Below are 15682 nucleotides of genomic sequence, written 5' to 3' on the forward strand. Positions count from 1 at the left end.
CTCCATCTCCTGGGTTCAAGCAATTCTCCTGCCTCAGCCTCCTGAGTAGCTGGGACTACAGGCGTGCGCCACCATGTCCAGCTAATTTTTGTACTTTTAGTAGAGACGGGGTTTCACCATGTTGTCCAGGATGGTCTCGATCTCTTGACCTCGTGATCCACCTGTCTCAGCCTCCCAAAATGCTCTGATTACTGGTGTGAGCCACCGCGCCTGGCTGTCACTGTCTTTTTTTTTTTTTTTTGCCTTTAATTTTTTTTTTCTTTTAGTGATGAGGGTCTTGCTATCTTGCCCAGGACTTGAACTCCTGGGCTCCAATCATCTCTGCCTTCCAAGTAGCTGGGACTACAGGCATACATTACCACATCTGGCTTGTTTTTACATTTTTTTTTTTTTTTTTTTTTTTTTTTTAGAAATAGGGTCTCACCATGTTGCCTAGGCTGGTCTAGAATGCCTGGGCTCAAGCAATCCTTCCGCCTCAGCCTCCCAAAGTGCTGGAATTACAGGCGTGAGTCCCCGAGCCCATTCATGCTAAATCATCTTTTTCTCTCTTTTTTTTTTGAGACAGAGTCTGGCTCTGTTGCCCAGGCTGGAGTGCAGTGGTTCGATCTCAGCTCACTGCAACCTCCACTTCCTGAGTTCAAGCAATTCTCCTGTCTGAGCCTCCCCAGTAGCTTGAATTACAGGTGTGTACCACAACACTTGGCTAATTTTTGTATTTTCATTTTTATTATTTTTATTTATTTTATTTTTTGAGTCAGAATCTCACTGTGTCACTCAGGCTGGATTGTAGTGTACAGTGGCATGATCTTGGCTCAGTGCAACCACTGTCTCCTGGGTTCAAGTGATTCTCCTTCCTCAGCCTCCCAAGTAGCTGGAATTACAGGTGCGCCACCACACCCAACTAATTTTTTATATTTTTAGTGCAGATGGGGTTTCATCATGTTGGCCAGGCTGGTCTTGAACTCCTGATCTCAGATGACCCACCCACCTTAGCCTCCCAAAGTGTTGGGATGATAGATGTAAGCCACTGTGCCTGGTCCGGCTGAATAATTTTAACTGACCTATTTTCTTTTTCTTTTTTTTTTTTTTTGAGACAGAGTCTCACTCTGTCACCCAGGCTGGAGTGCAGTGGTGCAATCTTTGTTCACTGCGACCTCCGCCTCCTGGGTTTAAACACTTCTTCTTTAGTCTCCTAAGTGCTGGGATCACAAGCATGCGCCACCACACCTGGACAAGTTTTGTACTTTTAGTAGAGACAGGGTGTGCTATAGCTGGCATAGAGTTAGAACCTGAGCAATGCTATCTTATACAAGAAAAGGCTGTTTTCCAAAATTAAGTTGTAATGGCTGCCCCATTCTCCCACAATGACTACTGGCCTTGGCTTCTGTAAATAAGAATAGTTAGCTTGCTCTGAAAAATGACCACTGTGTAAAGCTGCTTACCTTTTGCTTATCAGTAACTGCTTTCTGTGACCCTAATGTGACAGGCAAGCAGTCATAACCCATGCCATCTTGGCTTCTGCCACTTGTAATAAGTAACTAAGGTCTGTAATTCACAATGTATAAACTAACACTTATCTTGACTTCTATAAACCACTTAAGTAACAATCGGAGTGACAGAAGTCCCCTGGCCCTTGGAATGTCCAGAGCCCCCCACCCTCATCTCCATACAGGAGGTGATTTACAGAATCCACTAGCCCTCGGAATGTCTGAAGCTCTTCATCCCCATCCCCGCTCCTCACCCCCACTCCCAAGGTGGTTTTATGGGTATAAAAATGTCTTGACACCCTCCTTTCGAAGCCACGGGTTGGAGAGACGTGAGTCCTCCTTGGCCACCAGCAATAAAGATCCTGCAATTTGGCATACTTTTGTCTTAGTGTTATTTTAATCTCGAACTGAAATACTTCAACGGTTTCGCCATGTTGGCCAGGCTGGTCTCGAACTCCTGACCTCAGGTGAGCTGCCTACCTCAGCCTCCCAAAGTGCTGAGATCACAGGCGTGAGCCACCACGCCCTACCTGTTTTATTTTGTTTTAAACTGTGTGTTTAGAATATTATAATGTGGCCACTCTGGAAATAGGAGTCTCCCTCCTCCCCGGGGTGTGTTCTTGCTGTTTGTTGCAGTGGTTATTTATTTAATGACTTTTCTGACTGTGATGAGTGGCCATCTCCTCCTGTTCTTTTAGCCTGGTGGTCAGCTAGTGATAGGACATGAATGTCTTGAAACATCTGGAACCAAAACAACAACAACAACAAAAGCCCACAACCACCCTCCCAAGTTTGTAGAAGGGGTCTGAGTGCCTGTGGGGTCAGCCCTTCCATTGTGAAACAGGTTTTCTCTGCCTTCACTTTCATGTCCTGCTTGTGCAGAGCTGGAAGGCCAGCCCGAAGTGAGTGCAGGGCCCTCGCAGGCCTCTTCCAAGCTCCTGCACCACTCTGGTCTTGTAGGTTCCAAGCCTTCATTTCCCAGAGCGTTTTATTCCCTGGCCTTTCCTCCTATGATGTTTGGCTCCTCTGTTTTTTGCCTCATCTGCTCTCGTGGCCCCAGGCAGCCTAGACTAACAAATTTGTTGTAAATAGTTTCCTGCAAATGTCCTCCAGGTAGCACCTCGGCACTGGGAGCATGTCCAGTCAGGTGAGATCGAGGCCAGCCCTCGAGCCATACCCCTGTCCGCAGTTGCAAATAAGACCCCTTCTTGGAATCTGTGCTGGGTGTGTGGTCTGTTACCCTCAGGCCACCACAGTCTAGGCGGTGGGAGAGGGACCAGGATGAGTTAAAATGCCACAAAGCTGTTTGTTCTGAGATCCAACTGGATTATCTTTTTTTTTTTTTTTTTGATGGAGTCTTGCTGTGTTGCCCAGGCAGTGGCGTGATCTTGGCTCACCCCAACCTCCACCTCGCAGGTTTTCAAGTGATTCTCCTGCCTCAGCCTCCTGAGTAGCTGGGATATAGGTATGTGGCACCACGCCTGGCTAATTTTTGTATTTTTAGTAGAGACGGGGTTTCACCGTGTTGGTCAGGCTGGTCTCAATCTCCTCACCTTGTGATCTGCCTGCCTCGGCCCCCCAAAGTGTGGGGATTCCAGACATGAGCCACCGCGCCCAGCCTCAACTGGATTATATTAATCAAGTGTTCCTCTGTTCCCTGCAAGCTTTTGATTAGGTCCAAAAAAGTTAATTGTAGCCAGGTGTGGTGGCTCACACCTGTAATCCCAGCACTTTGGGAGGCCCAGATGGGCGGAGCACCTGAGGTCAGGTGTTCGAGACCAGCCTGACCAATGTGGAGAAACCCCCCCCCCAAAATACCAAATTAGCTGGGCGTGGTGGTACATTTCTGTGATCCCAGCTACTTGGGAGGCTGAGGCAGGAGAATCACTTGAACCTGAGAGGCGGAGGTTGCAGTAAGCCGAGGTCACACCATTGTACTCCCGCCTAGGTGACAGGAGCGAAACTCCATCTCCAAAAAAAAAAAAGATGACTTATCTGTAATTCCGAGGCCCTCTGCCCTCACCTGGAATCAGGGCAGGAAGGATGACAGGTGTGGATGGGAGGGCATCGCTGCAGGTGCTCACCTGTCTGGCTGGAAACCCCATGTGGACAGGCAATGCAGCTACAGCAGCTGGTGTGCTTCCCTCCTTCAGGGGTTTCCTGAGTCTGGGGCCACACCATAGGCCACACCTCAGGGAATCCAAAATGCAACACGAGGAACGTGTCATCACAACTGAGCAATATGTACAGCAGTGGACGTATCTAACAGGAAAGGCAGTTCTATGCTTTTGGAGGGGTTTGGGTGTTTTTCTTTTTTGAGACAGGGTCTCACTCCACTGCCCAGGATGGAGTGCGGTGGTGCAATCACTGCTCACTGCAGCCTCGACCTCCCAGGCTCAAGCAATCCTCCCGCCCCCAAGCTATCGAGTAGCTGGAAGTACAGATGTGTGCCACCACACCCGGCTCATTTTCTCTTTTTTTTTTTTTTTTTTTTTTTTTTGTAGAGATGGGTTCTGCCATGTTGCCCAGGCTGGTCTTGAATTCCCGGTCTCAAGCAGTCCTCCTGTTAGCCTCCCAGAGTGCTGGAATTACAAGCGTGAGCCCCTGCACCTGGCCAGTAGTATGGGTAGACTTTTTTTTGTTTTGTTTTGTTTTGTTTTGTTTTGTTTTTTTGAGACAGAGTCTTGCTCTGTCACCCAGGCTGGAGTGCAGTGGCACAATCTTGGCTCACTGCAACCTCTGCCTCATGGGTTCAAGCGATTCTCCTGCCTCAACCTCCTTAGTGGCTGGGATTACAGGCATCCACCACCGCGTCCAGCTAATTTTTGTATTTGTAGTAGAGACGGGGTTTCGCCATGTTGGTTGGGCTGGTCTCGAATTCCTGACTTCGTGATTCACCTTCCTCGGCCTCCGAAAGTGCTGGGATTATAGTCATCAGCCACCGTGCCTGGCTAGTATGGTTTTTTGAAAGACAAAATGGTTTTCAAATCATCAATCAAAAGAACAGTAGCTAAATAAAATTAAAGTCCATGTTAGTAAGGAAATGTCACATGCCAATGCTTCCTGTGAGGCAGATGGCACAACTGATCTTCAAAGGCTCATGTGGAATTGATATTACCTTGCTAAGTTCTCCAGCCCTATTTCAGATTCAAAGATTTACATTTTTGGAATCTACCAATTAATTGATAAAACATCCTAGTCCACATCCTGATCTATTATAAATATTTGAAAGCACCTTCATCTAGACATTGGACAATTAGTGTGCGACCCACAGAGACCCTTCCCAAAGCAAATGAGAGCGAGGAGTTGTTAAGCCGAGTCCAGGTTTATTGGGGTTTGCGGGCAACTCGAGCGGGAGAGGGAAGAGCTGCACCCAGCAGCTGCCGGAGAGGGTTTTTATAGGGAGGCGGCCTGCTTAGGCGAGGTGTTGTGAAGTGATTGGTGGCGGTTGGACATGGGCGGAGGGGGAATATTGTGGCGTGCAGGGATTGGTTTAAGCTTTGGCGGGCTAAAGTGGGAGATGATTGGCTTGCCTTGTTGCTGGGAAGGCTGAACTCTAGAGGTAGCCCGTACAGGTGAGGTGTCATGGAGTGATTGGTGGAGGTTAAGCAAAGAAGAAGGAAGAGCCATGTGGCAAGGGGGATGGGCTAGGTAGCAAAGAAGAAGGAAGAGCCCTGTGGCAAGGGGGATGGGCTAGTCCTGTTGCTGGGCAGACTAACCTCCGGAGGCGGCCTGCTGGATGTGGGTCCCGGATATGGGGAATGGGCTCTTTCTACCTAACAATTAGTTGAAAATCCTAGACAGTTAAGCAGATGATGTATAATATTTGTGGACATTGAGATGCAGGGAAGGGCCAGGGATGGTGGCTCATGCCTGTAGTCCCAGCACCTTGGGAGGCTGAGGCAGGTGGTTTACCTGAGGTCAGGAGTTTGAGACTAGCCCGGCCAACATGGTGAAACCCTGTCTCTACTAAAAATACAAAAATTAGCCAGGAATAGTGGCACACATAGTCCCAGCTACTCAGGAGGCTGAGGCAGGAGAATTGCTTGAACACAGGAGGTAGAGGTTGCAGCACTGAGCTGAGATCATGCCACTGCACTCCAGCCTGGGTGACATAGCAAGACTCTATCTTAAAAAAAAAAGAAAAGAAAAAAAGGTCTGGCATTGGCTCATACCTGTAATCCCAGCACTTTGGGAGGCTGAGGTGGGTGGGTCACGAGGTCAGGAGTTCAAGACCAGCCTGGCCAACATGGTGAAACCCCGTCTCTACTAAAAATACAAAAGTTAGCTGGTGTGGTGGTATGTCGCTGTAGTCCCAGCTACTCAGGGGGTTGAGGCAGGAGAATCATTTGAACCCAGGTGGTGGAGGTTGCAGTGAGCTGAGATTGCACCACTGCACTTCAGCCTGGGCAACAGCAAGACTCCATCTCAAAAAAAAAAAAAGAAATATCCAGGGAGGGTGTGACTTTCAGAGCTTAGAGCAGGCACATGTTCAGTATTAACATCACCCAAAAATCCAGTGGCTCCCTGTCACCTCCTGCTGTGCAGCAAATTCTGGACCCCATGGAGATGGAGACACAAACTGCCACCTTCAGAAACTTTAGTTCCCCAAAAGTCCTGGCACTTCAGAATGTCACATCCTGCCATGTGTTTTCTTCTCCTTCAAGACTTGCTCCTGGTGGTATTGTTAGCCCGGCTGCCTCTCAGGTGGGAGTGAAGCTGAGAGAGATATATGCTCGTGTCACACAACATGAATTCAAACAATAAAACAGCCACACTACCTGTGGAGGTTTGGTTTGCAGACCCTGACTTAGGCACAGATGAATGAATGCACTCACAACCAGTACAGTGATTTTGAATGGGGTGGGGCTGTTTGTTCACTTTCTTTAGAGGGCGGTTTAGCAAACCCGGCTGTGACTCCCTGTACCTTCTTATATTTATTTGGTATAGACTGAATAACAGAAGTTTTAAGTTAACACACTTGGTAGATAATTAACATGGTTGAAAGAGTGGTTTTGAATGATAAAAGCTTTTGGTTTTGGGCCCAGAGAAAACACCCTTCACGTGTAATTCCCCTTTGACCTCTTGCTGAGAGGGCTGTTCAGCATAGGGTTTACATGAGTGAACAGTTAGAATAGAGACAAAGGGATGTGGGTAAACAGGCCACTGGGGAAGCTTGATTGTCCCTATCTTTCACCCTATGACTTTTACGAATTTCATGCTAAAATTTTAGTGTAAAGAACTGGTTGCCTTTAGCCCATTCCATTAAAACCTTTCGGTTTGCCAAAAGGTTTGAGACTATAAATTTCTAACTTTTCCTAATATTTTCCTTCTATTTTGCCAGCCACCCCGAGTAAATCCCAACGCATGGTGAAAACCACATTTGGAATATTTTAGCTGCTGGCTGTTTGGAAAATCACTTGCATCCCCAGTGTTCAATTATAAAAGGGCAAGTATTTATACTGAAGAGCACAGAATTTTGTGACTATAATAAAAGATAATATGAGAGACTCCTGGCAAGATTTGATGCATGAAAATGCTCACACATAGATTGCAGACAAACATCTGTACATGTTAACGGAAGTGCCAGTCACACTTTGGATCTTGTAATCAGGAGGCCGTCATCGCACCCTGTGAACGTGAGAACCTAGTTCCAATTCAGCTCCTGCTGACAAAGCTTGGGTCATGTGCTTGGTCACAGTCTCCACTAGCCTCATAACCTTTGTCTTTTATTTTTATTTTTGAGATGGAATCTCACTCTGTTGTCCAGGCTGGAGTGCAGTGGAGCGATCTCAGCTCACTACAACTTCCGCTTCCCGGGTGTTGAAAATTCTCGCTTTGTGCTGGGCGCGGTGGCTCACGCCTGTAATCCCAGCACTTTGGGAGGCCGAGGCGGGTGGATCACGAGGTCAAGAGATCGAGACCATCCTGGTCAACATGGTGAAACCTCGTCTCTACTAAAAGTACAAAAAATTTGCTGGGCATGGTGGCACGTGCCTGTAATCCCAGCTACTCAGGAGGCTGAGGCAGGAGAATTGCCTGAACCCAGGAGGTGGAGTTTGCGGTGAGCCGAGATTGCGCCATTGCACTCTAGCCTGGGTAACAAGAGTGAAACTCCGCCTTAAAAAAAAAAAGAAAAAAAAAAGAAAATTCCCAGTTTGAATGAAGAGACTCCCCAGACAGGCTTTGTGTGGGCAATGTAGCTGTTTATTCACCTGGGTGCAGGTTAGCTATGGCTGAAAAGAGCGTTAGCAAAGGGCAGTGGGATGGGAGTTGGTTTTACAGGTTTGGGGCGGGCAGTGGAAAGTCACAGTAAGATCAGTTACAGCGGTGGGGTAGGGGCAAGGAGTGTACATGACCACAAGTTCAGTTACAGTGGCGGCTGGGGGTGAGGCAGAGGAGCAGTTAAGATGACAGGATGGGTGAGAGGCATTCACATTATCATAAGAACAGTTGAGATGGCAGGGTTGGGTGAGGGGCTTGCCTGGGGAAGCTCCGCTGGGCACTCAGAGACAATGACAAATGCAGGTGGGGGGGTGGGAGATGATCAGCCCAGGCCGGCAGGACTTCAGGCTTGCACATGGAGACCTGACATACCTGTCTTTTTATATATAGAGAGAAAGAATTAGAGAAGAGGGGGTGAGCAGACGTGCCTGACAGGGGACTGTGGGGGCACGTAAAATATTTTTTTTTTGAGCGGGGGAGACAGGCTGGAAATGGGAACAGGACAGGTATGCAAATAAGGAAGGTCTGGACAATACGTTCTGCCTTACGAACGCTTAAGCTGCTGGGGGACTTAGAGGCACTGCGCGGTTCTGTGGGTCGTCCAGAGCAGCATCTGCCAACTTGTGATCGCCTGGATGCGGTTTTGTATGAATTGGGAGACTAAACAGAAGATACAGGGTCTGAACAGGAGAAGAAGAAAGATGGGTTTAAAGGAGTAAGGATTGGAAGAAGCCATGACTACAGTTAGGCAGCGTCCAACCCATCCAGCCAGGTCCAGAATAACCATTTGCCTGATTCGTGCGCTTTTGGGTTCTGTCTCTTCATTTATTGATGGCATTAAATACAAGGCCAGGCTGCTTTACATAAAAACAACATTTTTTCTGGAGCTTTGAACCCGAAAGCCAAGGGAACCAGCAAGTGCTGCTGCTGTTACAGGGCTCGGTGGGGTAACTGTGGAGGGAGAGCTTTTGTTTTCATGGCGTGTGAGGAAGCGTGAGGTATCTATAAGCAATTGCTCACTTTCATTAACAAGATTGTGTTTGAGAAGAGAACGGGAGCCAGATGAAGAGTGAAATGTCAGCTGTAATTGCCTGGAGGAAACGTGTAAACCGGCAACTTAAAGAAAAGCAGGGCATGTAAAGGTAAATGAGTGCCGTGAATTTGGGATCAGTTAGGAATAACAGAAACAGACTTTTTGAGGTGTGGTTTAAGCAGTAGGGGCGACTGCTTAAAGCTGGAAAAGGCGAGGGGCTGAAGGTAAGTGTGTGAGGTGTAAAGACAAAACTTTGGAGAGGGTGACAGCTAAAGGGTAAGTGGGGTGGAGCCTGTGATTTTGAGGGATTCTAAGAGTATCAGGGCAGCAGCTCCTGTTGCACGTTGTCATGAGGGCCTGCCCAGGGCTGTGAAGTTAAGTTGTTTGGATAAAAGGGCTTCAGGCCATGGGCCTGGCTCCTACGTGAGAATCCTGACCACACAGCCCTGGACTTTAGCAGTATAGAATGAAAAAGTGTTGAGACAGGTTGGGGAGAGCTAGGGAGGGAGCTGCTTTGAGAGCTGTTTTTTAAGGAGCAAAAGGAGGAGTGAGGAAAGGATTTAGGATTAATAGGGTTGGATAAGTTTTCTTTAGTGAGTTTATACAATAGCTTAGTTAGAATAGCAAAACCTGGTATCCTGAGGTGAAGTAGCAACCACACCCAGGCAGGAGGCTCACAGCGCTGGCCGAGGCCGCGCGCCCTCTGGTGGCCGTCCCGCTGCACCACTTGAAGTCGGAGCGCGGAGTGTTCGGCGCCCTCCTTCTGGAAATGCAAACTGACATGGAGCCCACTAGCCTGTGTGTTTCCAAAAAGGAAGAAGGGACAATTAACTGGAAACCATAGGAATGAGATAAACATGGATGCACGTTTTACAACTGATGGAAAAATTCACTCAACATAGTCTTTGCACTTAAAATGCAAAACCGTCAGAGGCATCTTAACCACAGTGACTTTATTTTAAATAAAAGCTTTAGAAAAAGCTAAATCTGGGCAGGGTGCAGGGCTCACGAGTGTCATCCCAGCACTCTGGAAGGCCAAGGTGAGAGGATCACTTGAGATCAGGAGTTCAAGACCAGTCTGGGAAAATAGCGAGATCCCCATGTCTGCAAAAAATATAAAAATTAGCTGGCGTGGTGGCTCGTGCCTGTGGTCCCAGCTACCCAGGAGGCTGAGGTGGGAGGATCGCTTGAGCCCAGGAGTTTGAGGCCGCAGTGAGCCAGCCATGATCACACCACTGCACTCAAGTCTGGGAGACAGAGTGAGACTCTCTCTCTCTCTCTCTCTCACACACACACACACACACACGTTAAATTTGTTGGATTATATATTTAGGGATTGAGCACCTTTGGTTATAAAATATTTATGGTTGCAGGAACAAGTTAATAACTAAATAAAAACCCAAAACTTATAAATATATACCAATACTTTAAGCAAAAAGCATTCTTAATTTAAAAATAAGTTTTACTTTAAAGATAATAGTACACTCACAAATTATTGTTAAAATCAATAGTGACAGAGAAAACTAACAATACTAATAGCCTGACACAAACTGATCACAATCCTTTATAAGAGACAACACTGTTCTTAATAACCCATATAAACAAACATTAAGTAATCCTATTTGTACATTAATGTGCTGGCATCACAGGTGTGATTACTTAATCCCAGCACTCTGGGAGGACAAGGAGGGCAGATCACTTGAGGCCAGGAGTTGGACAGCAGCATGGCCAACATGGTGAAACCCAGTCTCTACTAAAAATACAAAAATATAGCTTTGCACAGTGGCAGTATCGTAGCCAATGAGGTTTATCCAAGGAGCGATTATTGCTAATTGAAAACTTTTCCCAATACCCCGCCATGATGACTGGAAATGTAGTCAGCATTGGCAATTTTTGGCAGTCTCTATGGGGATGGAATAAAATAAATTAAATAACAAAAATAAATTAAAATGGAATAGAAATACAAAAAAATTAGCCGGGTGTGGTGGTGCACATCTGTAATCCCAGCTACTTGGGAGGTTGAGGCAGAAGAGTTCTTAAACCCAAGAAGCAGAGGTTGTAGGGAGCTGAGATCGTGTCATTGTGACTAGAATAAAACTCCATCTCAAAAAAAAATTTCTTTTCTTTGAAACAGGTGCGTTCCTCCTCTTGCTTTCTGAGAACTCCCTGCTCTGTCACTTAGTAGTGGCTAATAAACTCTCTTACTGTCACTAGACTCTGCGGGTCACCATAAATTCCATTTCGTGTGAGATTCAAAATCCTGTTGTTGGGGTCTGGGACAAGACCCCTTTGCTGGTGACAAAACTATACTAATTCTTTTGTTTTCTTTCTTTCTTTCTTTCTTTCTTTTTTTTTTTGAGACAGAGTCTTGCTCTGTTGCCCAGGCTGGAGGGAAATGGTGTGATCTCAAATCACTGCCTCCTGTGACTCCAAGGTTCAAGTGATTCTCCTGCCTCAGCCTCCCGAGTAGCTGGGATTACAAGCACCTGCCACCACGCCTGGCTGATTTTTGAATTTCTAGTAGAGACAGTGTTTTCCAGTGTTGGCCAGAGCAGTCTCGAACTCTTGACGTCAGGTGATCCACATGCCTCAGCTGCCTAAAGTACTGGGCTTACAGGTGTGAGCTACCTTGCTTGGCCGGCTTGTATCCTTGGTGATCGCTTGGACATGGAGGGTGGAGGAGGAGGGGTGTCGCTTGGATATGGAGGGTGGAGGAGGAGGGGTGTCGCTTGGATATGGAGGGTGGAGGAGGAGGGGTGTCGCTTGGATATGGCGGGTGGAGGAGGAGGGGTGTCGCTTGGATATGGAGGGTGGAGGAGGAGGGGTGTCGCTTGGATATGGAGGGTGGAGGAGGAGGGGTGTCGCTTGGATATGGAGGGTGGAGGAGAGGGGTGTCGCTTGGATATGGAGGGTGGAGGAGGAGGGGTGTCGCTTGGATATGGAGGGTGGAGGAGGAGGGGTGTCGCTTGGATATGGAGGGTGGAGGAGGAGGGGTGTCACACAGATATCGCTCTTGGATTACCACCTGGGATATTAGGCTCAATGCTCTATTATTGGTTCGAACCCTGAGAGCGCCAGCAAACAGCTTGAGGTGGTGTGGAGCAACATGCTGTTTTCATGAGCGCCTGGCTGCAGATGGGCTGAGGCCTAAAACAGTGTCAGCCCCAAGTGAGGGTGAGGTGGGGGTTTTCTAGTCTCCTGTAAATGGGACGTGTTCCAGTCTGATGTAACTGCTTCGTGGTACCTAGACGGCCTCTATCCTGATCTTCAGGGGCTCCTTGTCTTCCGGCCTGCCCTTTTCTGGCTTCTACTCACTTGCTGACCCATGCTGCTGGTGCATGTGGTCTTGTACCTTGGGACCAAGCCTGAGGAGGGAGGAGTTACCCCCAAGTTTTTGGGCCCCGGGGAGAATCTTTCATTAGGGAGAGTAGGCTGGCTGATTCTTCTTTGTTAGGCACAACTTGGTTTTGTAGGTGCAGTGGGGTGCCTCAAGCTGAAAGCCTGACTCCTTGTATGGGCCAGACCCCACGTGGCCGTTCCTGTGACTGCCAGGCCACTTTGAGGCTGACAGACAGTTTTATCTGGCCTCTGTCCTGCACATGTCTATGGATGCCTTCTCTGTGTTGGCAGATCTGGGGGTCCCCCAGATAGGATCCCGTGAAGAGATCTCAGAGATCGTTAGTCCATTGTGTTTATCACATCACTTCCACAATCAAAGATGAATAAAATATAGAGGAGTATTTAGTGATAAGGCTGATGGTGCACCTGTGCTAGGCAGTGTTTTAGTTCCTTGAGACACCAAGGAGTTGAGACAATCCTTTGCCTTATAGTTTTGCATCTGTAAGTCCTGCTATCGACAGCTGTGTGTGTTAAAATGTCTGATTTATCAGGCGGGATCTGGGCTGTCTGTAAGCTTAGGTGAGGGGAGGCTGGTGTCCAGCAAGTATCCAGTACCCCTCAACATCCCAGTTCTTCTCCACCAATCTTCCAATTCTAGGACTGATGCGGAGGCCCTCAGGGCGACTTAAGAGGGGAATTAGTCAGTGTGCTCTGTGGCTAGCTTGTTTGGGAGCGTACATTGTAAATCCTCTGCCGACAAAACATTGGAAACAAGTAGTGTTTCAGCTTGAGTTTCTCATAAATGGCTTGCAGTCGTACAAACCAGAGCATGCATACCACAGGGCAACATGAGAGTCCCTCTACCACCCTTTCTCCCAGCGGCCTAAGTGGGCATCTACACAGAATAATGTGTGCAGCCTCACTGTGTGAAAGTCCAGTGCTTTGTGCTTGGAGTGTCATCAGGGAAGGCCACTTACTTGGAAGGTTGCCGAGCTGCCGCGGAGGGAAGGAGGGGGCGTGCCGTGCTGCTGGGTCTGCGTCTCGCTCTGTGACAGGAGGTGTGGTGGCCTAGAATTAGAGCCTAAACAACACCATTGTATAAAAGAAAAAGCTGATTTTCAAAAATAAGTTGTAAAGGCTGCCCCATTCTCCTCACAGTGACTGCGGGCCTTGGCCTCTGTAAATACAGCTGCTAGTTTACTTTGCAAAATGCAAAAGGTAAAGCTGCTTATCAGTAACTGCCAGAGTTGCTAGTCTTTGCTTACCGGTAATAACCAGAATAAGCATCCCCATCTAATTCCATCCTGGCTCCTGCAGCTTGTAATAAGTGAGTAAGATCTGTTATTTCTACCTTAACTCAGACAATGTGCAAACTAATGCTTATCTTGACTTCTGTAAGCCACTTAGGTAACAATCAAAGTGACAACAAGTCCTCTGGCCCTCAGAATGTCTGAATCCCTTCACCTCCACCCCTGCCCCACACTCTCACCCCCAAAGGTGGGCATAGAAAGGTCTTGTCACCCTCCTTTCATTGCCACAGGTTAGAGAGACGTGAGTCCTCCGTGGTCGCTGGCATAATAAACCATGTAATTTGGCATAGTTTTGTCTTGGTGTTGACTTTCTGTGCTCAGTCCAGTATAACAGAGGTATGAGAGAGCCTTGGTCTTATGAAGACCTTGGGTATCCCAGCTCACTTCATCCATGATCAGCGTGATGCAGGCACTGGGCCCTGGTTCTGGAGGTGAGAATACACCCTGGGCTTCCACTGCATGGCTGGCACAGTGGACTTTCAGGTGCCTCTTTGGGGACTGCTACAGAGTCCTGTGCCAGGTGGAGTGGTGCACAGCTGGGAGCCAAGGGTCCCTGCTTCTGCTGGAGAATCTGGGCAGATGTAAAGGGTTAAGGTTAGTGGTAGGGTTAGGGGTTAAGTTTAGGGTCGGTGTTGGGGTTTTGGGGTTGGGGTCAAGGGTCAAGGGTCAGGGTTAAAGAGTAGGATGAGAGATTGGGGTAGGGTTATGTTTAGGGTTAGAGGTTAAGGGGGTGAGGGTGAGGATAATAAGCAGATTACTAACAGCAATTCTGCTTCACTTCAATAACAACCTTCTCCAACTCATTTTGTCTCGACAAACTTATTTTTCCAAGAATTCCAGGCTTCTTAAAGCACCCAGGGACTTTTCACACCTTAAATCTGTGAAATTCTGTCTTCTTCTGCCGTATGCATAGTTCAAACATACAAGGAGAGGCAAAGCCAGATGCCTTCCTGAAGGGACCCAAGAAATTCTGCTCTTTCTCTCTCTGGAACGAAATGAATTTTGTGGACCATCAGTGCTAACCTTCAAAAGCCAAACCCGGGCTGGGTGCGGTGGCTCAATCCTGTAATCCCAGCACTTTGGGAGGCCAAGGCGGGTGGATCACGAGGTCAAGAGATCGAGACCATCCTGGTCAACATGGTGAAACCCCATCTCTACTAAAAATAAAAAAAATTAGCTGGGCATGGTGGCGCACACCTGTAGTCCCAGCTACTAGGGAAGCAGAGGCAGAATTGTTTGAACCAAGGAGGCGGAGGTTGCAGTGAGTCGAGATCGCACCATTGCACTCCAGCCTGGGTAACAAGAGTGAAACTCCATCTCAAAAAAAAAAAAAAAAAAAAAAAAAAAAAAAAAAAAAAAAGCCAAACCCATTTGTGAGATCTTTAAAACTACTGTAGACCCAAGTGTTTATATTTATATGACATCAATTTAGTATTTATATTACTATAAGGGAGAACACTTAAATCTGTCTACGCCACATGTGCCTCTGGCTCATTGCCCAGTTAATTGTCGCTTCAGGCTAAACTTTGGTTTCTGTCTCTAATTTTTGTCTGAAAGAATATAACTGATCTCAAAACATCTGCTATTATTTTAGGGACTCGTGCTGCCACCTCCATTCCTCCCTCTTTTCTTGCAGTCTGTGCGGAAGTTCTTTAATGTGAACATTTTGACCACCTTCACGCTCCCATGTCCACTGTGAGCACATTCAGACTTACCCAGCCAAGGCTGTCATCTTAGGCCAGGGATTTTTTAGGGATCTTTATTTTGCTGTGATACGGTTGGCACTCCTTTGACTCACTGTATCAGCCTAAAGGTCTTTTCATTTTAGGAGCCCAAGAGGGCAGAAAAAGAAGCAGGTGAGCAATTAAACCTTCTGAGTCGCGAGAGAGTCCCGTTGTGTTAAGCAACATTGCAGAACATCGTATGTAGCAATCTAGCAGATGAGCCACGTGGCTGCTGAGCACACATGCCCGCTTGCTGCTGTGAGCTCAGACTCCCTCATCATTAGTCTTTTCTATTTCTGGAGGGAATTATAAGGGCCACTTGTTAACCTGTAAGTCAGAGAGAGTTAAAGGTGTTTCCTCAAAACCGAGGACAGAATGAAAGGTGAGGAGTGATAGCCACAGCTCAGAAGTGCAGGAAAGTCTCTCAGTGTGAGTTGTTGGAGAAATGCAGGTCTTTTTTCTTTTGGAAGTCTCCCTAGAGTGGGGTCAAGGACTCTGCCCATTCTAGGATGAATAATTGGTATATTAGACACCCTCGGATATTCATCCCAAGCCTTCATTTAG

General features: G+C 47.4%; 1 protein-coding gene and 1 non-coding gene across 2 annotated transcripts in view; both read left to right on the forward strand.

Moving 5' to 3' along the window:
- Positions 1-15682, forward strand: part of LOC120363119 (phospholipid phosphatase 2-like) — a 250173-nt gene that overhangs the window by 167415 nt on the left and 67076 nt on the right. The window lies entirely within an intron of this gene.
- On the forward strand, positions 10517-10657 carry LOC141583815 (U4 spliceosomal RNA). The gene has a single exon (XR_012516710.1). It is a non-coding gene; the product is annotated as a U4 spliceosomal RNA (small nuclear RNA).

The sequence above is a fragment of the Saimiri boliviensis genome, chromosome 2, assembly GCF_048565385.1.
Source record: "Saimiri boliviensis isolate mSaiBol1 chromosome 2, mSaiBol1.pri, whole genome shotgun sequence".
Taxonomy (NCBI): domain Eukaryota; kingdom Metazoa; phylum Chordata; class Mammalia; order Primates; family Cebidae; genus Saimiri; species Saimiri boliviensis.